Raw genomic sequence first — 20,321 nt, 5'->3', positions numbered from 1 at the left:
GACGCACTCGTGTTCCCCACAGCCAACTGAGAGAGTTTGTATGGTGTCAGACTGTGGCCTTTCAAGTGGCTGGAAGGTCCATTTAGAGAACTGTTACACAAGCTGGACGAGCTGCGTCAGTGGTGCAACAATGCTTATATCAGTAGTCACGTTAACGTTCTCGCCCAGGTTCTGGACTTCACGCGGTAAAGACGCGAACCAGAATCATCGTCTGGTGAGCCCTTCAGTGGCAGATACCAGAACACAGTTAAGAGATCTTTCGGGCCCAGGCGTTTCAACATGAAATGTTGTGATCCAGCTATTAGCAGTGGAACTATGGACATGCACACCTCTTGCCTGTCTTCCACCCACGCCACAACATCCGTGTGCGCGGTGCGACTGGTGCCATCAGAGGATCACTTGCAAAGCGGAACGACACGCCGTCATCTTCAGCAATGGATTCAGATTCTGCGTGCGCGCAAGTGATGCAGCGGATAGGCACTTGGTGCAGGGAGTGGCAACTGACCCTTAACATAGAAAAATGTGATGTATTGCGAATACATAGAAAGAAGGATCCTTTCTTGTATGATTATATGATAGCGGAACAAACACTGGTAGCAGTTACTTCTGTAAAATATCTGGGAGTATGCATACGGAACGATTTGAAGTGGAATGATCATATAAAATTAATTGGTGGTAAGGCGAGTGACAGGTGGAGATTCATTGGGAGAGTCCATCACAAAGGAGGTGGCTTACAAAACACTCTTTCGACCTATACTTGAGTAATGCTCATCAGTGTGGGATCAGTACCAGGTCGGGTTGACAGAGGAGATAGAGAAGATCCAAAGAAGAGCAGCGTGCTTCGTCACAGGGTTATTTGTTAAGCGTGATAGCGTTACGGAGATGTTTAGCAAACTCAAGTGGCAGACTCTGCAAGAGAGGCGCTCTGCACCGCGGTGTAGCTTGCTCCAGGTTTCGAGAGGGTGCGTTTCTGGATGAGGTATCGAATATATTGCTTCTCCCTACTTATACCTCCCGAAGAGGTCACGAATGTAAAATCAGAGAGATTCGAGCGCGCACGGAGGTTTTCCGGCAGTCGTTCTTCCCGCGAACCATACGCGACTGGAACAGGAAAGGGAGGTAATGACAGTGACACGTAAACTGCTCTCCGTCATACACCGTTGGGTGGCTCGCGGAGAATAAATGTAGATGTAGATGTACACCTGCTGAGAGATATCTCGTTGAGTGCATTCGTCCAAGACACAGTGCCCCAAGAGAGCTGATCAGCCACACAGAATAGTATGAGGTAAGATTAATTTATTATGTGGTTTAACGCTAGCGATCCCATATCTCAGGCCGTGTCACGGCAGTTCAAGCTTCCAGATACGTGACCGGTGAAAGCAAGTGTAGGTGCAAAGACCAGCAGCGTCGCCAGAAATTGGGAAAAACCCAGAAGGGGGATTTTGACGGCTGCCTGCCGCATGGCCTTTGTGCAGGAGACAATGCTCCAACGCATGGTAGAGTGTCAGACAAGCTGAAAGATGGCTTCTTACACATCTCTGATATTCAGCAATAACTGACATCAAATATTAACGCAAATCTGAACACACATGCGATCTCAGAAAAATGAGGCACATCCAGTTACACAACATAATTTCTTTAAAAGTTAGTATTTCACAGTGAATAAACATACTCATAATGAACCCCTGAATTAACAACTTTTAAATGCTTCATACGATTTCAACAAATATCTCAGATGATAGCATTGCGCTGTAGCCATCCTCCCTGACAGCTACATATTTGTACCTATTTTGTTTATTGTTTGATTTACGATACCTTTTATATCTTTTGTCATTATGCAAATGTTTGTCAGGACATCGTAATATCCACATTTACACAGCTAATTAATACAATGTGAATACCTCACATATTGTTATACTTGTGTGTTTATTTAATGAACAGTTTCCTATTTTGCAAGTAATTTTATTTAAATGTTGACTGCAAGTGCTATGAAAAACTGTGCTAATTCAAAAACGATAAATCGCGATGTTGAGAAGAGAAACAAAATATCTTGTGTCAAGAAAGAATAAACAATTTAAAAATATTTAACAACAATCTGGTGTGATTTATCATGAGCACATGTACAAGAGTGCTGGCTTATTTATTTATAAACCGATTATTATTTATATTTACTGTAAATGATCTGAGTGTGACCGAATGCTTATGACATTTCTTCATTTAAGTATTGTTGTAATATTTTAGTTTAGTCCAGAAGGCGGTTAAGATGAGTCAAGTCAGGTCTGCCGAACCTGAGAGTGACGTATTTTTCGTGGAGATAGTCTTCAGCCAATGGAAAAGCAGACAGTAGCCAAACTCTATGGGAGTCAAATGGAGACAGACTTTTTCAGTCAAGAGGTCAAGGGAGCGATTCTGGGCACTTCTACATTCGTTCTTAAAAAAGGTAGACCTGCCTATGATACGGTGTTTTATTCGGTAGTGTGACTGCAACCATACTTTAACTTTTGAAGTGACTTTATATTTTGGGGGGTGTGAATGTACTCCACAAAAATGGTTCAGATGGCTCTGAGCACTAGGGAACTTAACATCTGAGGTCATCAGTCCCCTGTGAAAGCGGCGTAGCGTTAGTCTTGTCAGCTGGTGATAAAATTTATCATACATCGGCGAAAGTGAGTAATTTATTGTTAAAGGGAAGCGAAGGTGATGTTTTAGAGGATGAAGCTGCAAAGGTTGAAGTTGCTGATTTACATATTTCGGAGGAAGTAATATGTGCATTAATTTTTATTGATGGAAGTGTTCAGATGCCTTTTGATCGAAGCATAAATTATGAGTAGATGTGGAAGAACGAATGTGAAAGTATTGTGTTAGGTAGCAGATCAGAAAGCGAAGTGGTCGGAGAAATCCGAGAGTAGAGAAAATGTTACGGAGACAGAGGTAGTTCCGAATTTGGCTGAATTCGAGTGTACTGTGAGTTATAATGTTGAGCGATGAGATAGCGGTAACTTATGATGTATCAGCGCAGGTTGACGAAGTTATTCGTGGTGATTTCTCTAAAGTATAGACGGATGTAATGGATGTTATAAGTAATGAATCTTAACTTTGATAAAGTGTGTTTATTCGGCGGAAACAAGTGAGGATTTGTTTAAGAGAGACGAAGTTTATGGGAATGTTACAGCTACTGATATCATTACTTCAGTACAAGCGAACAGTGTATTTGATGCTTATGAGGTCGATGAAACGACAAGTTTTGAAGGTGATTTAAATCCTATAGATGCGTTTCAGGTATTTCAGTAGAATATAGGAATGGATAATGAGACTGAGGATTGTTCTGCAATTATGTGTACCACAAATGTGGAAGAAAAGGAAAGACACACTGAAAATGATCATTTGGGGGAAAAATGTATAGAGAGGGGTGAAATTACATACATGAAGCTGTGAGTGATATACACATTCTTGATGAAGAAGGAAAGTGTTCTAATCTAAGAGTGGTGTACCAGCGGTCGTCATAAACTATCTGTGAGCGGGAGAGTCCTTTGGTGAACGAGGAGAAAGGGCTAGAATTTGAGAATTTGAGGAGGTGACAAAGCGTAAAAACGTGATATTAAAGAGATGCTCACACTGTCAGGGTAAACGTAAGAAGAAATGGTGACAGAATTACACCTTGTGAATGAAAAATTGGGTGTGTATAAATGTAAGTATATACGAAGACAAAATGTGACTCGCTAAAGCACGCTACACGTGACCGTGGCCAATGTGTAGCACTGCTGATACGTCCGAAACGACGGGTGGTGTGGTATCCTATCGTGTGTGTGCTTGTGCGTGCTGTGTGTGTGTGTGTGTGTGTTTGTCTGCAGAGCGGGCTATGTTGACTAGGTTCAATGGCGCGTCAACTGGATGTCCACTCCAAATTGGAAGTGCATGCAACAATTAGATTTCTATGTGCTAAACGGCTCAACTGTATGGACATTCACTGCGAAATCACTGTTGTATTCGGTGAGAGTTCAGTCTCTCGCCCAGGCATTGTCAAATGGGCCCGCATCTCGTGGTCGTGCGGTAGCGTTCTCGCTTCCCACGCCCGGGTTCCCGGGTTCGATTCCCGGTGGGGTCAGGGATTTTCTCTGCCTCGTAACGGCTGGGTGTTGTGTGCTGTCCTTAGGTTAGTTAGGTTTAAGTAGTTCTAAGTTCTAGGGGACTTATGACCACAGCAGTTGAGTCCCATAGTGCTCAGAGCCATTTGAACCATTGTCAAATGGAGTACGCAGTTTGACGCCTGACGTACGGATTTCGCTGATGATTATCGCGAAGGCAGCCGCCCCGTCCAGTACAGTTGCAAATGATGACAGTGTGGATGTGATCATTAGAGAGGATCGGCGAATAACACTGCAGAAAACTGTAGCATGTTGAATATTTTGTATGGCAGTAAGTTCTCCATCGTGCCAGATAGGTCCCATGGCTGCACACCGATTTTCATAAGGGACAACGTTTCCAATCGTCGCTGGCATTTTTGGAACCGTATTATGCGTGGGGCAAAGAGTTTCTGCTGCGAATCGTCACAGGAGATGAAACGTAGGTCCACCACTTCACCCTCGAAATTAAAGGTTCACCGATGGAAAGGGTGCTTACATCACCACAACGAAAGACGACCAACGTCCAACTTTGAGCGGAAAAGGTGATGGCGACAGTGCTCTTTGACACGGAGGGTGTGTCGCACGACAATAAACTCTGCTTCGTACTGCCAAACGGTTGCGTAAGGAAGTTAAAGAAATGCGGAGGGGAAAAGTGAGTACCGGTGTGAGTTTGATACACGACAACGCAACATCGACTCGGCCTGCCAAACGCGAACTGTTGCAGCTATTCAACTGGGAGGTATGGCAACATCCTCGATACAGTTGAGACCTAGCGTCATGCGATTATGAGGCGTTCGGCAAGATGAAAGAGGATCTCGTGGTACGACGATTCCGAAACGATGAGGAGATGAAAGCAGCTGTACCAAAGTGGTTATATAAAGTTGGAGGCGATTTCTACACATTTGGAATTAAAAATTTGGTTACCCATTCCGAGAAATGTTTACAGTCTCTTGGGGACAATGTGAAAATTTGAACTAACAATGGCTGTGGTCACAGACGTGTTGCCTATGTGTGTGTGGTTTAATAAATGGCCGTAACTTGGAAGTTTAACTTACTTTTTGATTCGCCCTCGTATATATAATAATTTTAATATGTAGTTTATAGGATTTTTGGGGGTTACTTCTGTTTTGTGTGAAGAGTGAATTTCTGGCTGTACAAATCTTGGTGTGAGGAGGTCAGTACAATGTAATTGATCTCATTATTTATGTGGAAGACAAATATGAATTTTTTATGTAATATGTGGGGGATAATTCTGAGTCGTTATTTGTATGTGTTGCTTGTAGTATTTTGGATAGGCCTCCCATGTGCTAGAAGTAGTTCATTTGTAATTGTTGTTCACACAAAATTTAATGCATGGAGGTCTTCAGACCTCATTAAAATTTTAATTGCTTGTGGGAGTATAAGCAGATTTTTTGGTGGTATATTCTGTTGATTAATTCTTTCTTTCTTTCTTTCGTTGTTTGAGCCTTGTCCCGCAGTTACGCAGGGTCGGCCATGGTTAATAGGATGTGGCATGGTAAGTTTATGAGGTGGCCGGATGCCCTTCCTGCCGCCAACCCAGCTGTATGTGTCTAATCGAAGCCATGGAATAGTGCGAATGACTGCGAGTCGTGTAACTGAGGCGGAACGTGGGGACCAGCCCGGTATTCACCTAGTGTGATGTGGAAATCCACCTAAAAACCACATCCAGGCTGGCAGGCACACAGGCCCTACGTCGTTAATCCGCCGGGCGGATTCGATCCGGGGCCAGCGCGCCTACCCCAGTCCAGGAAGCAGCGCATTAGCCCACTTTTTCTTTTGTTTTTTTTACGCTCTATCCATCTTTTTTTTTCTTTTTTTATGTAATGTAAATAGTAAAGAAAATTACTGTATTAGAAATTAAAAAAAAACTGACGAGCGGGACTCGATCCATCGATTCCAGTGATTACGGGGCTTGAACGCTAACCACTTTTTTTTCTGTTTTTTTTTTTTTTTTTTTTACAAACACTAAATGAAACGCATCCTCTGCCAAAAAGAAAGAAAACAAAAGATTTTAAAACAAATCACAAATTGAAAGGAACAGGGATGTTGTTTTTATTTATTTATTTATTTATTTTCAATAAAATCACTCTGTTAAAAGGAACATATAGACCATTTCATCGTATAGTATGTGCATTACATAGTGAGTGGTGAGAGAAGCGTGAGGTTCATCATCAGCTGTCAAATGTGCACACCGACTGCACCCGGTACATTCCAACTGCGTGGGGGTCAAGGAAGACTGCCTGAAGATAATTGGCAAACGTTTTCCGATAGTGTGACCATCTATGAACCTCATTGTGTGCTTGATGCAAGAAATACCAAAAGTCAAGTCGCGACGTGGCAGTATCCCCATAGAGGTACGCGATCGTCCAACCTTTGATCCAGATGATCGACTGTGATTTAGTCGCCGGAAAGTAGTCACTCTCCGGATGTAAGAAGGAAGCAGGTGTAATATATTGCGGGGTCACACGGAGGTAGCAAGCCACCATCTGTCTTCCTAGGAGCCAGACGTCCTCCACCGCGATACAAGTTAAGCGGTGATGGTCGTCATCCACTTGGTGACATTTCGGGCATAGTGGAGTGTCCACTAGTCCAATTGCATGGAGCCGTTGGTGGGTGTTGAACTTGCCACAGGCGACAGAGAACCACAGTGCCCGAACGAAGGTAGGAAAGAATTTTTGGTGCACATGTCTCCAAATCTTCGGCCAATGCAACCTGGGGTGTTTCAGTTCAATTACATTACAACTTATCCGTCGTAGCAGCCAAACATAAAAATCCTTCGCGCACGGCGGTCTCGTGCGCGGAAACTCGTCTCTGATATAACTAAGTTCCACGATAAATGTTGAGACATGCGCAAAATGTGGCGTAATGTTGCCCACCGCCACCGGAGGTGTGAGGGACGCTGGAACCAGGAGATCCAGTAGGCGGGATGTAAGGGAATCACGCCCGCTACGCCAATGCTTATACATTGTGGCTAGAAGGAGCGCCGTCGCACGACAGTGAACATTCGTAAGTCCGAGTCCCCCCTTGTCCGTAGGGAGAGTGAGCGTTTCGTATCGCACCTTGAGGGGCGATCCAATCATCACGAAATAGCCTAGTGCTGATTGAAGTCGACGTCAGAGCGTGAGTGGTAGGGGCAGGATCTGCGAAATATGCACCATTCGAGAAACCACATAAGTGTTCAGGTACTCGACTCGCTGCAAAGGATCAAGGCGCCGTAGGAGATGTTGTCGGACCATGGTACGTGTTGTCTGTAAAATACGTCGGTAGTTAACTGCTGCAGTATGTTTTACAGATGAGGTAAAGTCTATGCCGAGATAGCGGAATCGTTGCACATAAGGAAACGGACTCATTTCTTCCGGCGTAAGGCCCCTTCCCACCGGCGTTGCCGCCGATTTGTTCATGTTCACTGCACTACCCGCCGTCACACTGTGGTCCAACAACAGTTCAAGGACCGTCTTCACCTCTTCCTCAGAACGAACGGGCAGCAGGAGGTCGTCCGCATAGGCACGACATTTGAAGGTGTAGCCCCGTAGTTCCATTCCAGAAAGAGAATTGGTGAGCCTCCCAATTAATGGTTCCAACGCTATCGCGAACAGCAGCACCGAAAGAGGGCAGCCCTGGCGAATGGATCGTCGAATTTGAATGGGCCCTGCTATACGCCCATTAACCTGTACCAAGGATTGTGCGCCCCCGTAAATCCTTCTAATGAGACCAGTAAAACGATCTGGAAAACCCATTTGTTCCAGTACAGCATACAGATAGTTGTGGCGCACCTTATCAAAAGCACTGTCAAAATCAACCGCCACCATCGCCGCTTTAAGCCGGCACTCCTCTGCCGGCGCTATCAAATCACGGCATTCGCCAGTAGCTGTTTGCACATTCACCGATCCACCCGGTGTCGTCTGTTCCGGAGAGAGAACGCTACGAATTAACATACGACATCGGGACGCCAGCAACCGTGCAAAGATCTTATAGTCGGCATTAAGCAGGGTGATGGGGCGATAATGTGTGACCGTAATTCCTGACTTCGGTTTATGTACTGGCACCAGGAGGCCTTCCATAAAAGCCGGTGGAATAGGCGCATCGGAATTTAACACCTCGTTGTACATTTCCGTCCATCGCGGTGCCATTTCGTTGCGAAATTCGCGATAGAATTCAGCAGGAAGCCCATCAATGCCTGGGGACCGATTCAACGCACCTTGTGCGATCACATCATGTACTTCCTCACAGCTAATGGCTTCCAGTAAGGTTCCCGCGGCTTCCACCGTCAGTGTACGGGATACAGACGTGGCTATACGGTCGAGGTCATCGAAAGAGGCTGCTTCTTCCCGATAGATGTGTTGGTAATGGTCGGCGAATGCAGAGACAATGTCCGCTTGACGCGTCACTCTTCGGTCTTCGCGGGTGATTAACTCCCGTACCAAAACGCGTCGTCGGTGCTTTCGTTCATTCACGACGTGGTGCATGGAAGGAATCTTGTGCCTTATCGTATCGTGACATCTGGCGCGCACCATGGTTCCCTGAAGATGTTTCCGAGCTAAAGCCACTAGTTTAGCTTTTATCCTTTTGCGTTCGATCCAGATGTTCTGTCCCGGCGGGCCATCATCCAGGTCGCGCAGTGCTGCAAAATAAAAGTCGGTGGTACGGCGGCGCCATTCTGCCATTTCCCTGCTATATGAGATGAACGTACGGCGGAGCGCCTGTTTAGCACAAGTCAGCCACCAATCAAGCATCGTCGCATACCTTCCAACCCTTCGCTCGCTCAAGGATCCGTTGACGGCATTCAGGATCATGTAGATGTTGAATGTTTAGTTTCCACGGGGCCTTACTGTTCCACACCTCTCTACGGGGAAGAAGCACCGTACAGATGTAAGCGCTGTGATCGGAAAATGCCAATGGCCAGCGTTCCGCGTCCTGGACATCATTTGCATGAGCCCGTGAGATATAAATGCGATCTAATCGGCTCGCCGAATGACTTGTCACATAGGCGTATCCCGGTGCAGCTCCATGTCGTAATTCCCACGTGTCACTAAGTACAAGGTCGTTGACAACGATTCGCAACTCCTGGCTGATGTTTGCTTGCGGCCATTGGTCTTTCTGGCTGAGAACACAGTTGAAATCTGCACCAATTATTACACATTCAGAACGTCCATGGAATAGTGGAGCAATGTCTTCTGCATAAAATCGCGCCCTTTCCCGCCGCCGATTGTTTCCAGACGGTGCATAAAGATTAATGATGCGTGTCCCAAACGTCGTGAAAGCAATTCCCTTGGCCGACGGAAGATAACACACGTTTTCCACTGGGAAGCCATCTCGCACGTAAACTGCCACCCCACTCCCATTGTGATCTCCATGTGACGAATAGGATTGGTAGCCTGCGATGTATGGGAGTGCAGCTATGTGGACTTCCTGCAGCAAAGCAATATCCACATCAGATGCCCAAACCGTTTCCTTCAATAGGTGTATTTTGGCCGGTGAACGCACGTCATTGATATTTAATGTCGCAATACGGTTCGCATGGCGTTGAATCCCACTCTGTCGAGGCGCAACAACATCTCCCTGCACCATCGCCGGGGGCTGAGTTAGAAGACGTTCTCTCGCCCGTCTCCCTTCAACTTCAGCAATTATTAGGCCGTCTTCGCGAGTGCCGGCTGCCTCTGTATGACGTCCGGAGCCTCCTCAATATCCTCATACCACATCGTTTCAGGCTGTGATATATTCGTGTCCATAGCCACAGCATCTGCGTCTGGAGAGCCAACTGGCTGGGATTTCTCCTCAGCATCACCACGTCCCGGTACCGTCAATGTGACAGACCGCTGTGGGTCGGATCGAACAGTTCCCAGTGCCTCATCCTGTTTCGTAGAGGCTGTTGTGTCGTCTTGGTCCACAGGCACATCGTCGTCGGGGCAAGGGGAGTCATCCCGAGGAGATGTCGTGCGACGCCGCCGTTTCCTCCTTTTCGGGGAACGCTGTTTGCGTGATCTTCCGTCCGTGTCCTCAGATTGCAGGGAATCACGGCTGCCCGACAGAAAAGCATCCGTAGGAACTGGAAGTGTTTCGAGTCCCATCGTTGAACTTGGCGGGAGTTCGGTCGAAACTAATGATGTCGTCTCAGAGTGCGTTTCAGACGGAACAGCATCCGTAGTGGCTGGAACTGCTTCTTGTACTATCGGTGTGCTTGGTGGGAGTTCGGTCTCATCTGATGTTGTCGCCGTAGATTGTATGCTCGACGGAGCTACATGCTCTGTCATCCCGACGTCTGCTACAAGGTTTCGGAGAGTGCCATCTTGATCTTCCACCGGGGCTGTGTCCTTTCGGTCATCAGCGGACGCAGTGAGGGCTTTGGCATAGGTGATCGGTAGTACTGTCATCGCCGGCGACGGCTCCCGCACATCTGAAGGCAGTTGCGTAATCCGCCGTTGCATACAGTTCGACCTGAGGTGTCCCTCCTCGCCACATCCAGAACATGTACGTGGTTGACCATCGTAAATCACCACCGCCCGACAACCACCGATTGTCAGATAGGACGGTACATGCTTCTGAAGATCAATAGTGATCTGCCGCACTCCGTTAAGAACGGGGTATGTGGCGAATTGTGTCCACCGTTCTGCTGTGTGACCATGTACTGTGCCGTATGGCTTAAAAGCCTCGATAACTTCGTCAGCCGGGAGCTCAAATGGCCGCTCAAAAACACGTATTGTCCGTATACCCAGACCAGCATGTTCTACAGTTACCGTGCCGACATTCCCGTCACTATGGCAAAATCGGAGACCTGCTTTTGTCGCATGTAGAATTCTCTCACACGCCGCGTCATTTACCATCTTAACATACACCGTGGGACTAACGATGGATAGGTGAATTCCGATAATATCGTTTGGCGGTATCTTGACGTCCTCTCGAATGAATCGTTCCACTGCTAAAGCCTTTGGTCGTTCGTAGTCTTTGCAGAAACTGAATCGTAATGTAGTTTTCCTGTACTTGTTCGCCATGATCGTTGTTACTATCCCGCGTGCAGACTAAGTCCACAAGTAAACAAACACTCGCACACGCCGCACAGGCGGAAGTATCGGACCTCCGCTGCGCACGGCTGCTAGCGCCGAACTAGCCCTCTCGGCTACCCTGGCTGGTCATTATGTTGATTAATTATATAATATGTGTTTTAATGGAAGGTTTTTTTGAATAGATTTAAGTAGAATAATTCTGGGGATAGTGGGATTTTAGTGCAAATATGAGTGAACATTTGCTGAATGTGCGATTCAACTATTCCCTGAGACGCGAGGAAAGTTTAATTGGCGATTTCTGCACAGGGTAAAATTTGTATCAAATTTTCTTATTACATGAGGTAAAGTAGTTGAGAAATGATAAATGTTAACTGATTTATGGTGTGTATCGAGCTTCCTAGACGAAAGACGTGTTTTCTGGTGGATAACGTGGGAACAGTGTAACAAATGTCAGGCTGAATGAAATCTGTTTTGTCTTTCTATCCTCTTGTGAATGTATCGATTCCACTGGGGACGGCTGTCAGAGACTAATCTATGATTACTGTAACTCTACCACAGCCGCATTTCGACGGCTGTCATCCTTCAGCACTGACGAGGACTGCGGATTGACGCAGGTTAAGGGGAGCCGGAGGTGGTCAAATCCAAAAAATTACGATTTTTTTTTTTTTTGCTACCGAAAATTAATTGGAACATTCCTCTTTAATGTAAACTTTGAATTATTGTTCTACTCGCCCTAGAAGTGGAGTTATTACCATTTTCCCCCACGCCTGCAGAGGAAATGGGCGGCCGCTGAATGCATCTAACACCCTCTCGTGACTTCCTGGCGAACTGCTTGGGATTTTCTCGGCCTGTTACGCATACAGCGCCTTATGTTACGCATACAGCGAGTGTGAAAGGGTTGGCTACATTGTTTTCTGTGACAAATATTACCCGTATTTCCTTACAGCTTACTCCTATTTTCCTCAGAATTTCGAACATCTTGCTCCATTTAATATTGTCGTACACATTCGTTCTGGTTACGATGCCACGTTTTAGTAACCGTGTATATAAGAAGAGGAAGAACGTAGGGAAAATAAAATTAAGACTAACACCAAGTTGCGATACTACAATGAATAACAGCGCGGAACATCGTCTGTTTGCTGTTTACCGTTTCTAATTAGTTCAGTGTTGCGCCTGTTGTTGGTAATATTATACTTCTTGTGTAAAGCGGGTAATACGCAGTACGTACAAAAATCAGGAGAGAACAATAAAACCAATTTTTCATGACTTAGAACAGCCAGAATTGTTACACAAATGTCTACACGGAAAGACGCAGAATCCTAATGAGAGCGTAAACTATTTGATTTGGAAAGTGATTCCTAAAAGGGTGTTTGTAAGCATAAAAACACTGCACTTTGGCATTTATGATGCAATAGCAACCTACAACCAAGCGAACAGTGTGAAGTGTGAAGTTCTAAGTTTGACCACTAGGAGTGCTGTATAAAAATTTCATATCTCTAGCTTGAGTGGATTTTGAGAAAATGTTCCTTATATTCGAAAAATTCTAATTTACGGGAAATGGCTATCAAAGTTTCTCAATACATTCCTGCACTATAGGATGGATTATCAGGGTCTTCTTCTTCATTCTCCAAAAGCTTCCTCTTCTGTCTTCTTTTCTGGCCTGTTGTTCCATCATACTTCATATGCCTTTCTCTTCTTTCTGCTCCTCTTATCCTTTCTCTGTCAATATTTCTTAGTGCTCGTGCAGTGTTCACCCCAGCTGTAAATCCTAATGCCTTCAGAACTTCAAGATGTTTGAAATTCTGAGGAAAATAGGAGTAAGCTGTAAGGAAATACGGGTAATATTTGTCACAGAAAACAATGTAGCCAACCCTTTCACACTCGCTGTATGCGTAACATAAGGCGCTGTATGCGTAACAGGCCGAGAAAATCCCAAGCAGTTCGCCAGGAAGTCACGAGAGGGTGTTAGATGCATTCAGCGGCCGCCCATTTCCTCTGCAGGCGTGGGGGAAAATGGTAATAACTCCACTTCTAGGGCGAGTAGAACAATAATTCAAAGTTTACATTAAAGAGGAATGTTCCAATTAATTTTCGGTAGCAAAAAAAAAATCGTAATTTTTTGGATTTGACCACCTCCGGCTCCCCTTAACCTGCGTCAATCCGCAGTCCTCGTCAGTGCTTAGGGGTAGCTCGAAAGTTACTTGAAAGTTTATATTTTTATTTCGGCATTTAATTAATACGCCGTAATTTTTGTAATTTGCGATAGATTAAGTAAATGTTGGTGGTTAGGATGTTACGACGCTCCTAGGAGCTACATACCGTTTCATACATCTCAACACAGATACTTACACCATTGTTCTGAAACATAAGTACGGTATTCTATTTATTGTGTTATGTATGTATTCCGTTATGAAAGTATGTCAAATAAGGTGCGACTTAATGTACCAAATTAGCGAGCTAATGTGCCGCATTAAGTGTAAGTGTGTAATGATATACGTATTTAGGCGAGCTAATCGGGCACCCGGAATTGGTACGATGTAAGATGATTTTGTTATATGGTTGAACGCTGGCGGGCCCAGGTCTCAAGGCGCGCCATGGCAGTTACGGCTTCCATCTAGGTGACCGGTATGAGCAAGTACAGGTGCAAAGGCTAGCAGCGTCGTCGGAAATAGGGAAACTCCTGGTTCGGGGAATTGTGACGGCTGTCTCCCGCATTGCCTCTGTACAGAAGACAATACTCTAAGACATGGCGAAGTGTCAGACAAGCTGAAACATAACTTCTTATAGATCTTTGAAATTTGACAGTACTCACATCAAATATTAATGCAAACCTGAATACATTTGCGATCTCAGGAAAATTAGATGCGCCCAATTACACAGAAAGATCTCAATATCTTTAAATCTACAGAAGTTAATATTTCACAGTGAATAACATACTCATAATGAGCCTCTGAATTACCAACTTTCAAATGTTTCACACCATTTCAACGAATGATACATCAGATGATAGGATTGCATAGTAGGTATTTTCCCTAAAAGCTACATATCTGTACCTATTTTGTTTATTGATTTACGATGCCTTTGAAATCTTTTCATTATGCAAATGTTCGTCAACTATTGGGAATACTGTAACGTATATATTTACACAGCTAATGAATATAGCATGAAATACCTCATATATTGTCATACTTTTGTAGTTATTACAGTTTACTATTTTGCCAGTAAGTTTATTTAAATGTTGATTACAAATGTTATTAAAAATTGTGTTGATTTCAAACTGGTGAATCGCGAGTGTTAGTGGACACCACAGTTGAAAAGAAATACAAAATACCTTTGTCAAGAAGGTATAAATAATTGTTTAAAATGTATTTAACGACAATCTGTTGTCATTTACCATGAATACACGTGCAAGAATTCTGGCTTATTTATTTATAAACCAGTTATTATCTATATTTGTTGTAAATGATCTCAGTGTAACCGAATTCTTATGATTTCTTCATTTAATTATCGTTGTAGTATTTTAGTTTAGTTCAGGAAGTGATCAAGATGGATCAGACCATGTCTGTTGAATCTGAGAACGATGCATTGTTGGTGAGGATGCCCTTCAGCCAATGGGAAAGCAGATAGTAACGGAATACTACGGGAGTGTCTTGGAGACAGACTTTTCCAGTGTAAAGCTCAGGGAAGCGATTATAACCACATCTACGCTCGTTCTTAAAGAAGGCAGACCTGCCTGTGATATAGTGCTTCATTCGATTGTACGGCTGATAGATTGTGGGCTGTGAACAGCAACTACCATACTTGAACTTTTGGAGGGACTTCGTATTTCGAGGGGTGTGAATGTGCTAGGACTCTGACTACTTCCGTAGCTGAGAATAAACAGAGTATGTTTTACTATTCTTTGTATCACGTGTGCTGATTTGTGAATCATCATATTGAACTCTTAACTATTTTGAGCTGGTGGATATTTCGTGTATTGTGATTACGAAATGAACGTTATTTTCACGTATTTTCGGTGACTGTTTAATTTGAGGATTTCGCAACCAATGTCGTAACGCTCTCAACGTAACTTTACTGCAATTGATAGGAGTATTTTCTGTCTGTATTTTGGCTGAATACTGTAGGAACACTTCCCGCTTTTTTGTGATATCCATTCATGGATAATCATTATTCAACATGTTTCTATGTCGTCTACATCAATCATAGGTGTTAAAATACAACCCTTGTTATTAAACTATTCATTTACCTTGTTCTTTGGGTTTCTGTGTATTTTATGAACTCTCAATTCTAGACAATGCATAGACTATTTAACTGCAGGACCACAGCTACACGTCATTATTTATAGCGAATTAGCAGCAGGATATGAAAGCGACCGTGCGCGACTCGACCCTAGACTACATCGAGCTATTCTTTTTAAACAGAGCCGCGCATAGGCCAAGCACCTAAAGTACGAGTAACCACAGGTAAAGATGCAACTTGTTTTCTCGCACGGGAGACTGTTTAAAAGAGCAAGACTAGTCAGCAGTAACTGCTAGTTACCGTCGCACCCATCCCAGGGCTTATGATACGGGGTGCGATAAGCTACAACTCTTGTTCACATTTGGTGTTCCTAGAGGGGAAGTTAAACAGCACCTATGTGCAGAATGTTCTTAGATACGTTCTTTTGCCGTGTTTGCACCAGGAAGTTTGTATGTTGTTCCAACAGGATAATGTTCGACCACATATTGCCCGTGAAACTAAACAAGTCCAGCAAGACACGCAGCAGGTTCTATAGCCATCTCGATCTCCAGACCTGTCTGAAATCGAGCATTTGTGGGATATGATGGGCCGAGGTTGACTCGTGTGCCATAAAGCATCCCAGGACAGTATTCGCCTTCAGTACGATCGACCGGAGTCATTTCCCGCATTTACGTCCGTGAAGGCATACTAATATGGGTGTTCCACCGTGGGTTGGTAACTGGTACCTCAGAACTGCTTCTGCTATTGATCTGTATACTTAATCACTTCATGACTCGATATACACTGTTGCAACAATAAATGCCGAGTGAAGAAGACGAAGTAAATATACCAGAATTCGAGTCGAGAACAGCTGCCAACATGAGTAACGTAGAAGTAAATATTCTCGGAGTAGTGAAGCAGCTTAAAACACTTAATAAAAGCAAGTCTCCCGGTTGCGGGCTTTCAAACAATAATGAATGAAATGAATGGCTCTCAACCACCTACCCTCCGACTCCGAGTTGCAATATTAAAACTCTTGGCTGCTTTCGTTGTCTAGGGGCTGGGATACGTAGTTGCCGTATTACAGGCCAAATACTGCTGTGTCTACAGTATACAATATGAATATACACATGAATCGATTGGTCGAAGCTTATATCACTCGGCAATTACGAATTTAGACTGTAACAAAGACGTTTATAATTAAAAGTTTGCAATTAAATAATATCTGCAGGTACTTTCTTAACAATTTTAAATGATGAGCACGACAGTAGTACTTTTGAGAATGCGGTATATTTCTGCAAAACACTTATTGGTGCCAATGGTTCAAAATGGTTCAAATGGCTCTGAGCACTATGGGACTTAAAATCTGTGGTCATCAGTCCCCTAGAACGTAGAACTACTTAAACATAACTAACCTAAGGACATCACACACATGCATGCCCGAGGCAGGATTCGAACCTGCGACCGTAGCAGTGGTGTCGATGGTCCAGCAACTAAATAAAATATAAGTTGAGTAACAGGGAAACAATAGATTCCTACAGCATGTAATTAGTTATGAACAACAACACAGCTCGCGAGATATTCACTTCTAAACGCACACTCCGTCTTCACTGTAGAGGCCACGCAAATTTCACAAGTTCACAAGTCGGCACTCCGAAGTATTTCTATATCTCGCGACCACGCGCAAACCGCTTCACTCTCTCCAAGTCTCTCTCGCCACCGCCACGCCGTCGCGTCTATCCCTTTTCCGTCCTGTGAGTGTCCCTCGCGCCACACTCCCCAGAACTACCCTCGTGTCCTCTTTCGAAAAACCTCCTTCCCCACTTCCATACGTCTCAACTTTAACGAGCGCTGTGATTGGCTAGAGCGCTCACTCCATCTCTCCAAGCTAACGTACACTCACAAACATATTTAAGCACATACAAAAAAATAAATATTCCTACGGCTGGACCATAAACACGCTCTAACACACATTACTAAATACATAAACAAATTAAATAAACATATATCAAAGGAATAGTAACAAAAGGTAGGCCAGTAGCCTAATGTCTCTGTGCTTTCTAAAACATGGTAAATATTTAACCAATTTCTTCATTAATAGTATATATTGGATATAAACAAAGGCATAGATGAATACATATATTTATAAGCATGCTGCTACCGTTTTTTCGTGTAACTGTGGAGTACTTATGGCCTGACGTGATCGATAGAAAGCGGGTACTATGACCTCCAATAACTCATGTACTGTTTAAGTTACATGACTGTAATTCATACCAATTTAGGTTTACACTAATAGCTTTCTAAAGACACGGCGATCGACAAAATCGGATGAAGCGTCTATATTTTGGAAATTCGTTTCTGGGTGTTACTTGTATAATTTCCCGTCGGATGCTAAACTTTAAACTAATAGAGACATTGAAAATCTGATTACACCATCAGAATCGTCGTGCAAGAAATAGTGACGTACATGTTTCTTTTTGAGGTATCATGATTCATCTGGCTACTACTGATTTCTATACGAACTGTGAAATGTCTGCCATTACGGTTTCACAAAGTCCGCCATCTCTGGCACTCCCGGCATAGACACCTCCTTCGTCGACACAAAGCACCGTCCTCGTCACAGCGGAATTCCCAGCCACGCGGCTGGACCATGCTCTGGGGCTACCCCTCTCGTCCGGCTAACTTTTGCCACCACGTGTTTGCTGCCACGCCGCGGCTTTGACGAGCGTTCTGTGCGGCCGCCCCAATTCCGAACATATAATATTTCCAGGGCGCGACAACTCGCCCGTTACCTCACATGGTCCAGACTGTATATCAGATAGGTTTCTTTCGGAGTATGCTGATGCATTAGCTCCATACTTAACAATCATATACAACCGTTCGCTCGACGAAAGATCCGTACCAAAAATTGGAAAGTTGCGCAGGTCACACCAACATTCAAGAAAGGTAGTAGGAATAATCCACTAAATTACAGGCCCATATCGTTAAGGTCGATATGTAGCAGGATTTTAGAACATATATTGTGTTCGAACATTATGAATTACCTCGAAGAGAACGCTCTATTGACACACAGTCGCCGGCTGGGGTGGCCGAGCGGTTCTAGGCGCTACAGTCTGGAACCGCGCGACCTCTACGGTCGCAGGTTCGAATCCTGCCTCGGGCATGGATGTGTGTGATGTCCTTAGGTTAGTTAGGTTTAAGTAGTTCTAAGTTCTAGGGGACTGATGACCTTAGAAGTTAAGTCTCATAGTGCTCAGAGCCATTTGAACCATTTGACACACAGTCAACATGGGTTTAGAAAACATCGTTCCTGTGAAACACAAATAGCTCTTTATTCCCATGAAGCGCTGAGTGCGATTGACATGAGATTTCAGATCGATTCCGTATTTCTGGCTCGTAGTGAAATTGCGAGCTTATGAAATATTGTCTCAGTTATGTGACTGGATTTGCGATTTGCTGTCAGAGAGGTCACAGTGCATAGTAATTGACGGAAAGTCATCGAGTAAAAGAGAAGTGATTTCTGGCATTCCCCAAGGTAGTGTTATAGGCCCTTTGCTGTTCCTTATCTACATAAACGATTTGGGAGACAATCTGAGCAGGCTTCTTCGGTTGTTTGCAGATTACGCTGTCGTTTATCGACTAATAAAGTCATCAGAATATCAAAACAAACTGCAAAACGATTTAGAAAAAATATCTGAATGGTGCGGAAAGTGGCAGTTGACCCTAAATAACGAAAAGTGTGAGGTCATCAATATTAGTGCTAAAAGGAACTCGTTAAACTTCGGTTCACGATAAATCAGTCTAATCTAAAAGCAGTAATTTCAACTAAATACCTAGGTATTACAATTACGAACAGCTTAAATTCTTAAATTGCAAGGAACACATAGAAAATGTTGTGGGGAAGGCTAACCAAAGACTGTTTTATCGGCAGGACACTTAGAAAATGTAACAGACCTACTAAGGAGACTGCCTGCACTACGCTTGTCCGTCCTCTTTTAGAATATTGCTGCGCAGTGTGGGATCCTTGCCATATAAGACTGACGAAGTACATCGAAAAAGTTCAAAGAAAGGCAGCACTTTTTGTATTATCGGGAAATATGGGAGAGAGTGTCACAGAAATGATACAGGATTTGTGCTGGAAATCGTTAAAAGAAAGGCGTGTTTCGTTGCGACGGAAACTTCTCACGAAATTCCAATCACCAAATTTCTCCTGCGGATGCGAAAATATATTTTTGACACAAACCTCCACAAGGAGGAACGATCACCGCGATAAAATAAGGGAAATCAGAGCTCGTACGGAAAGATATAGGCGTTCATTCTTTCCGCACGCTATACGAGATTGGAATAATAGAGAATTGTGAAGGTTGTTCGATGAACCCTCTTCCAGGTACTGAAATGTGATTTGCAGCGTTTCCATGTAGGTGTAGAATTAGAAACTTGTAAGCGGGTGTACTTCTTTTTTTTGGCATTGCAAGTTAATGGAATATGCTGTGCCGGATCTCGAAATCTGAACTTTACGTTCGCGGGAAAACATGTCACGTTGAATAAAATGCGTGCAGATAGTGACTTGTAAGAGTGAAAGGTAATGATGATATCGAAAAGCATGTGATGGGAACTGTGTCGTTCTCAGCTGGACTTGGGGGCAGTCCCACAGTCCCGTTCGACTCCATTTTTCAATCCAGTGCACAATTTTAATCTGCAAAGATTACATTAAAAGCGTATCATTATATTCAATTAAATTACATTACGTTCCTCCTTGTGGAGGTTTGTGTCAAAAAAATATTTTCGCATCCGGAGGAGAAATTTGGTGATTGGAATTTCGTGAGAAGTTTCCGTCGCAACGAAACACGCCTTTCTTTTAACGATTTCCAGCACAAATCCTGCAACTCAGCAAAGTCATTAGATCTAACAACACGGAGAGCTCAATGCACTCACATCAGGTAAATCTAGGGTCCTA

At 43.9% G+C, this 20,321-nt stretch overlaps 1 protein-coding gene across 4 annotated transcripts in view; it reads right to left on the bottom strand.

Annotated features, from left to right (window-relative positions):
• LOC126416409 (solute carrier organic anion transporter family member 74D-like) overlaps positions 1-20,321 on the bottom strand; it is a 130,561-nt gene that overhangs the window by 23,328 nt on the left and 86,912 nt on the right. The gene's annotated exons all lie outside the window — the stretch shown is intronic.

Source organism: Schistocerca serialis, chromosome 1 (assembly GCF_023864345.2).
Source record: "Schistocerca serialis cubense isolate TAMUIC-IGC-003099 chromosome 1, iqSchSeri2.2, whole genome shotgun sequence".
Classification (NCBI taxonomy): domain Eukaryota; kingdom Metazoa; phylum Arthropoda; class Insecta; order Orthoptera; family Acrididae; genus Schistocerca; species Schistocerca serialis.
Note: the sequence above shows the minus strand (reverse complement) of the source record. Positions and strands in the feature narration are given on the sequence as shown.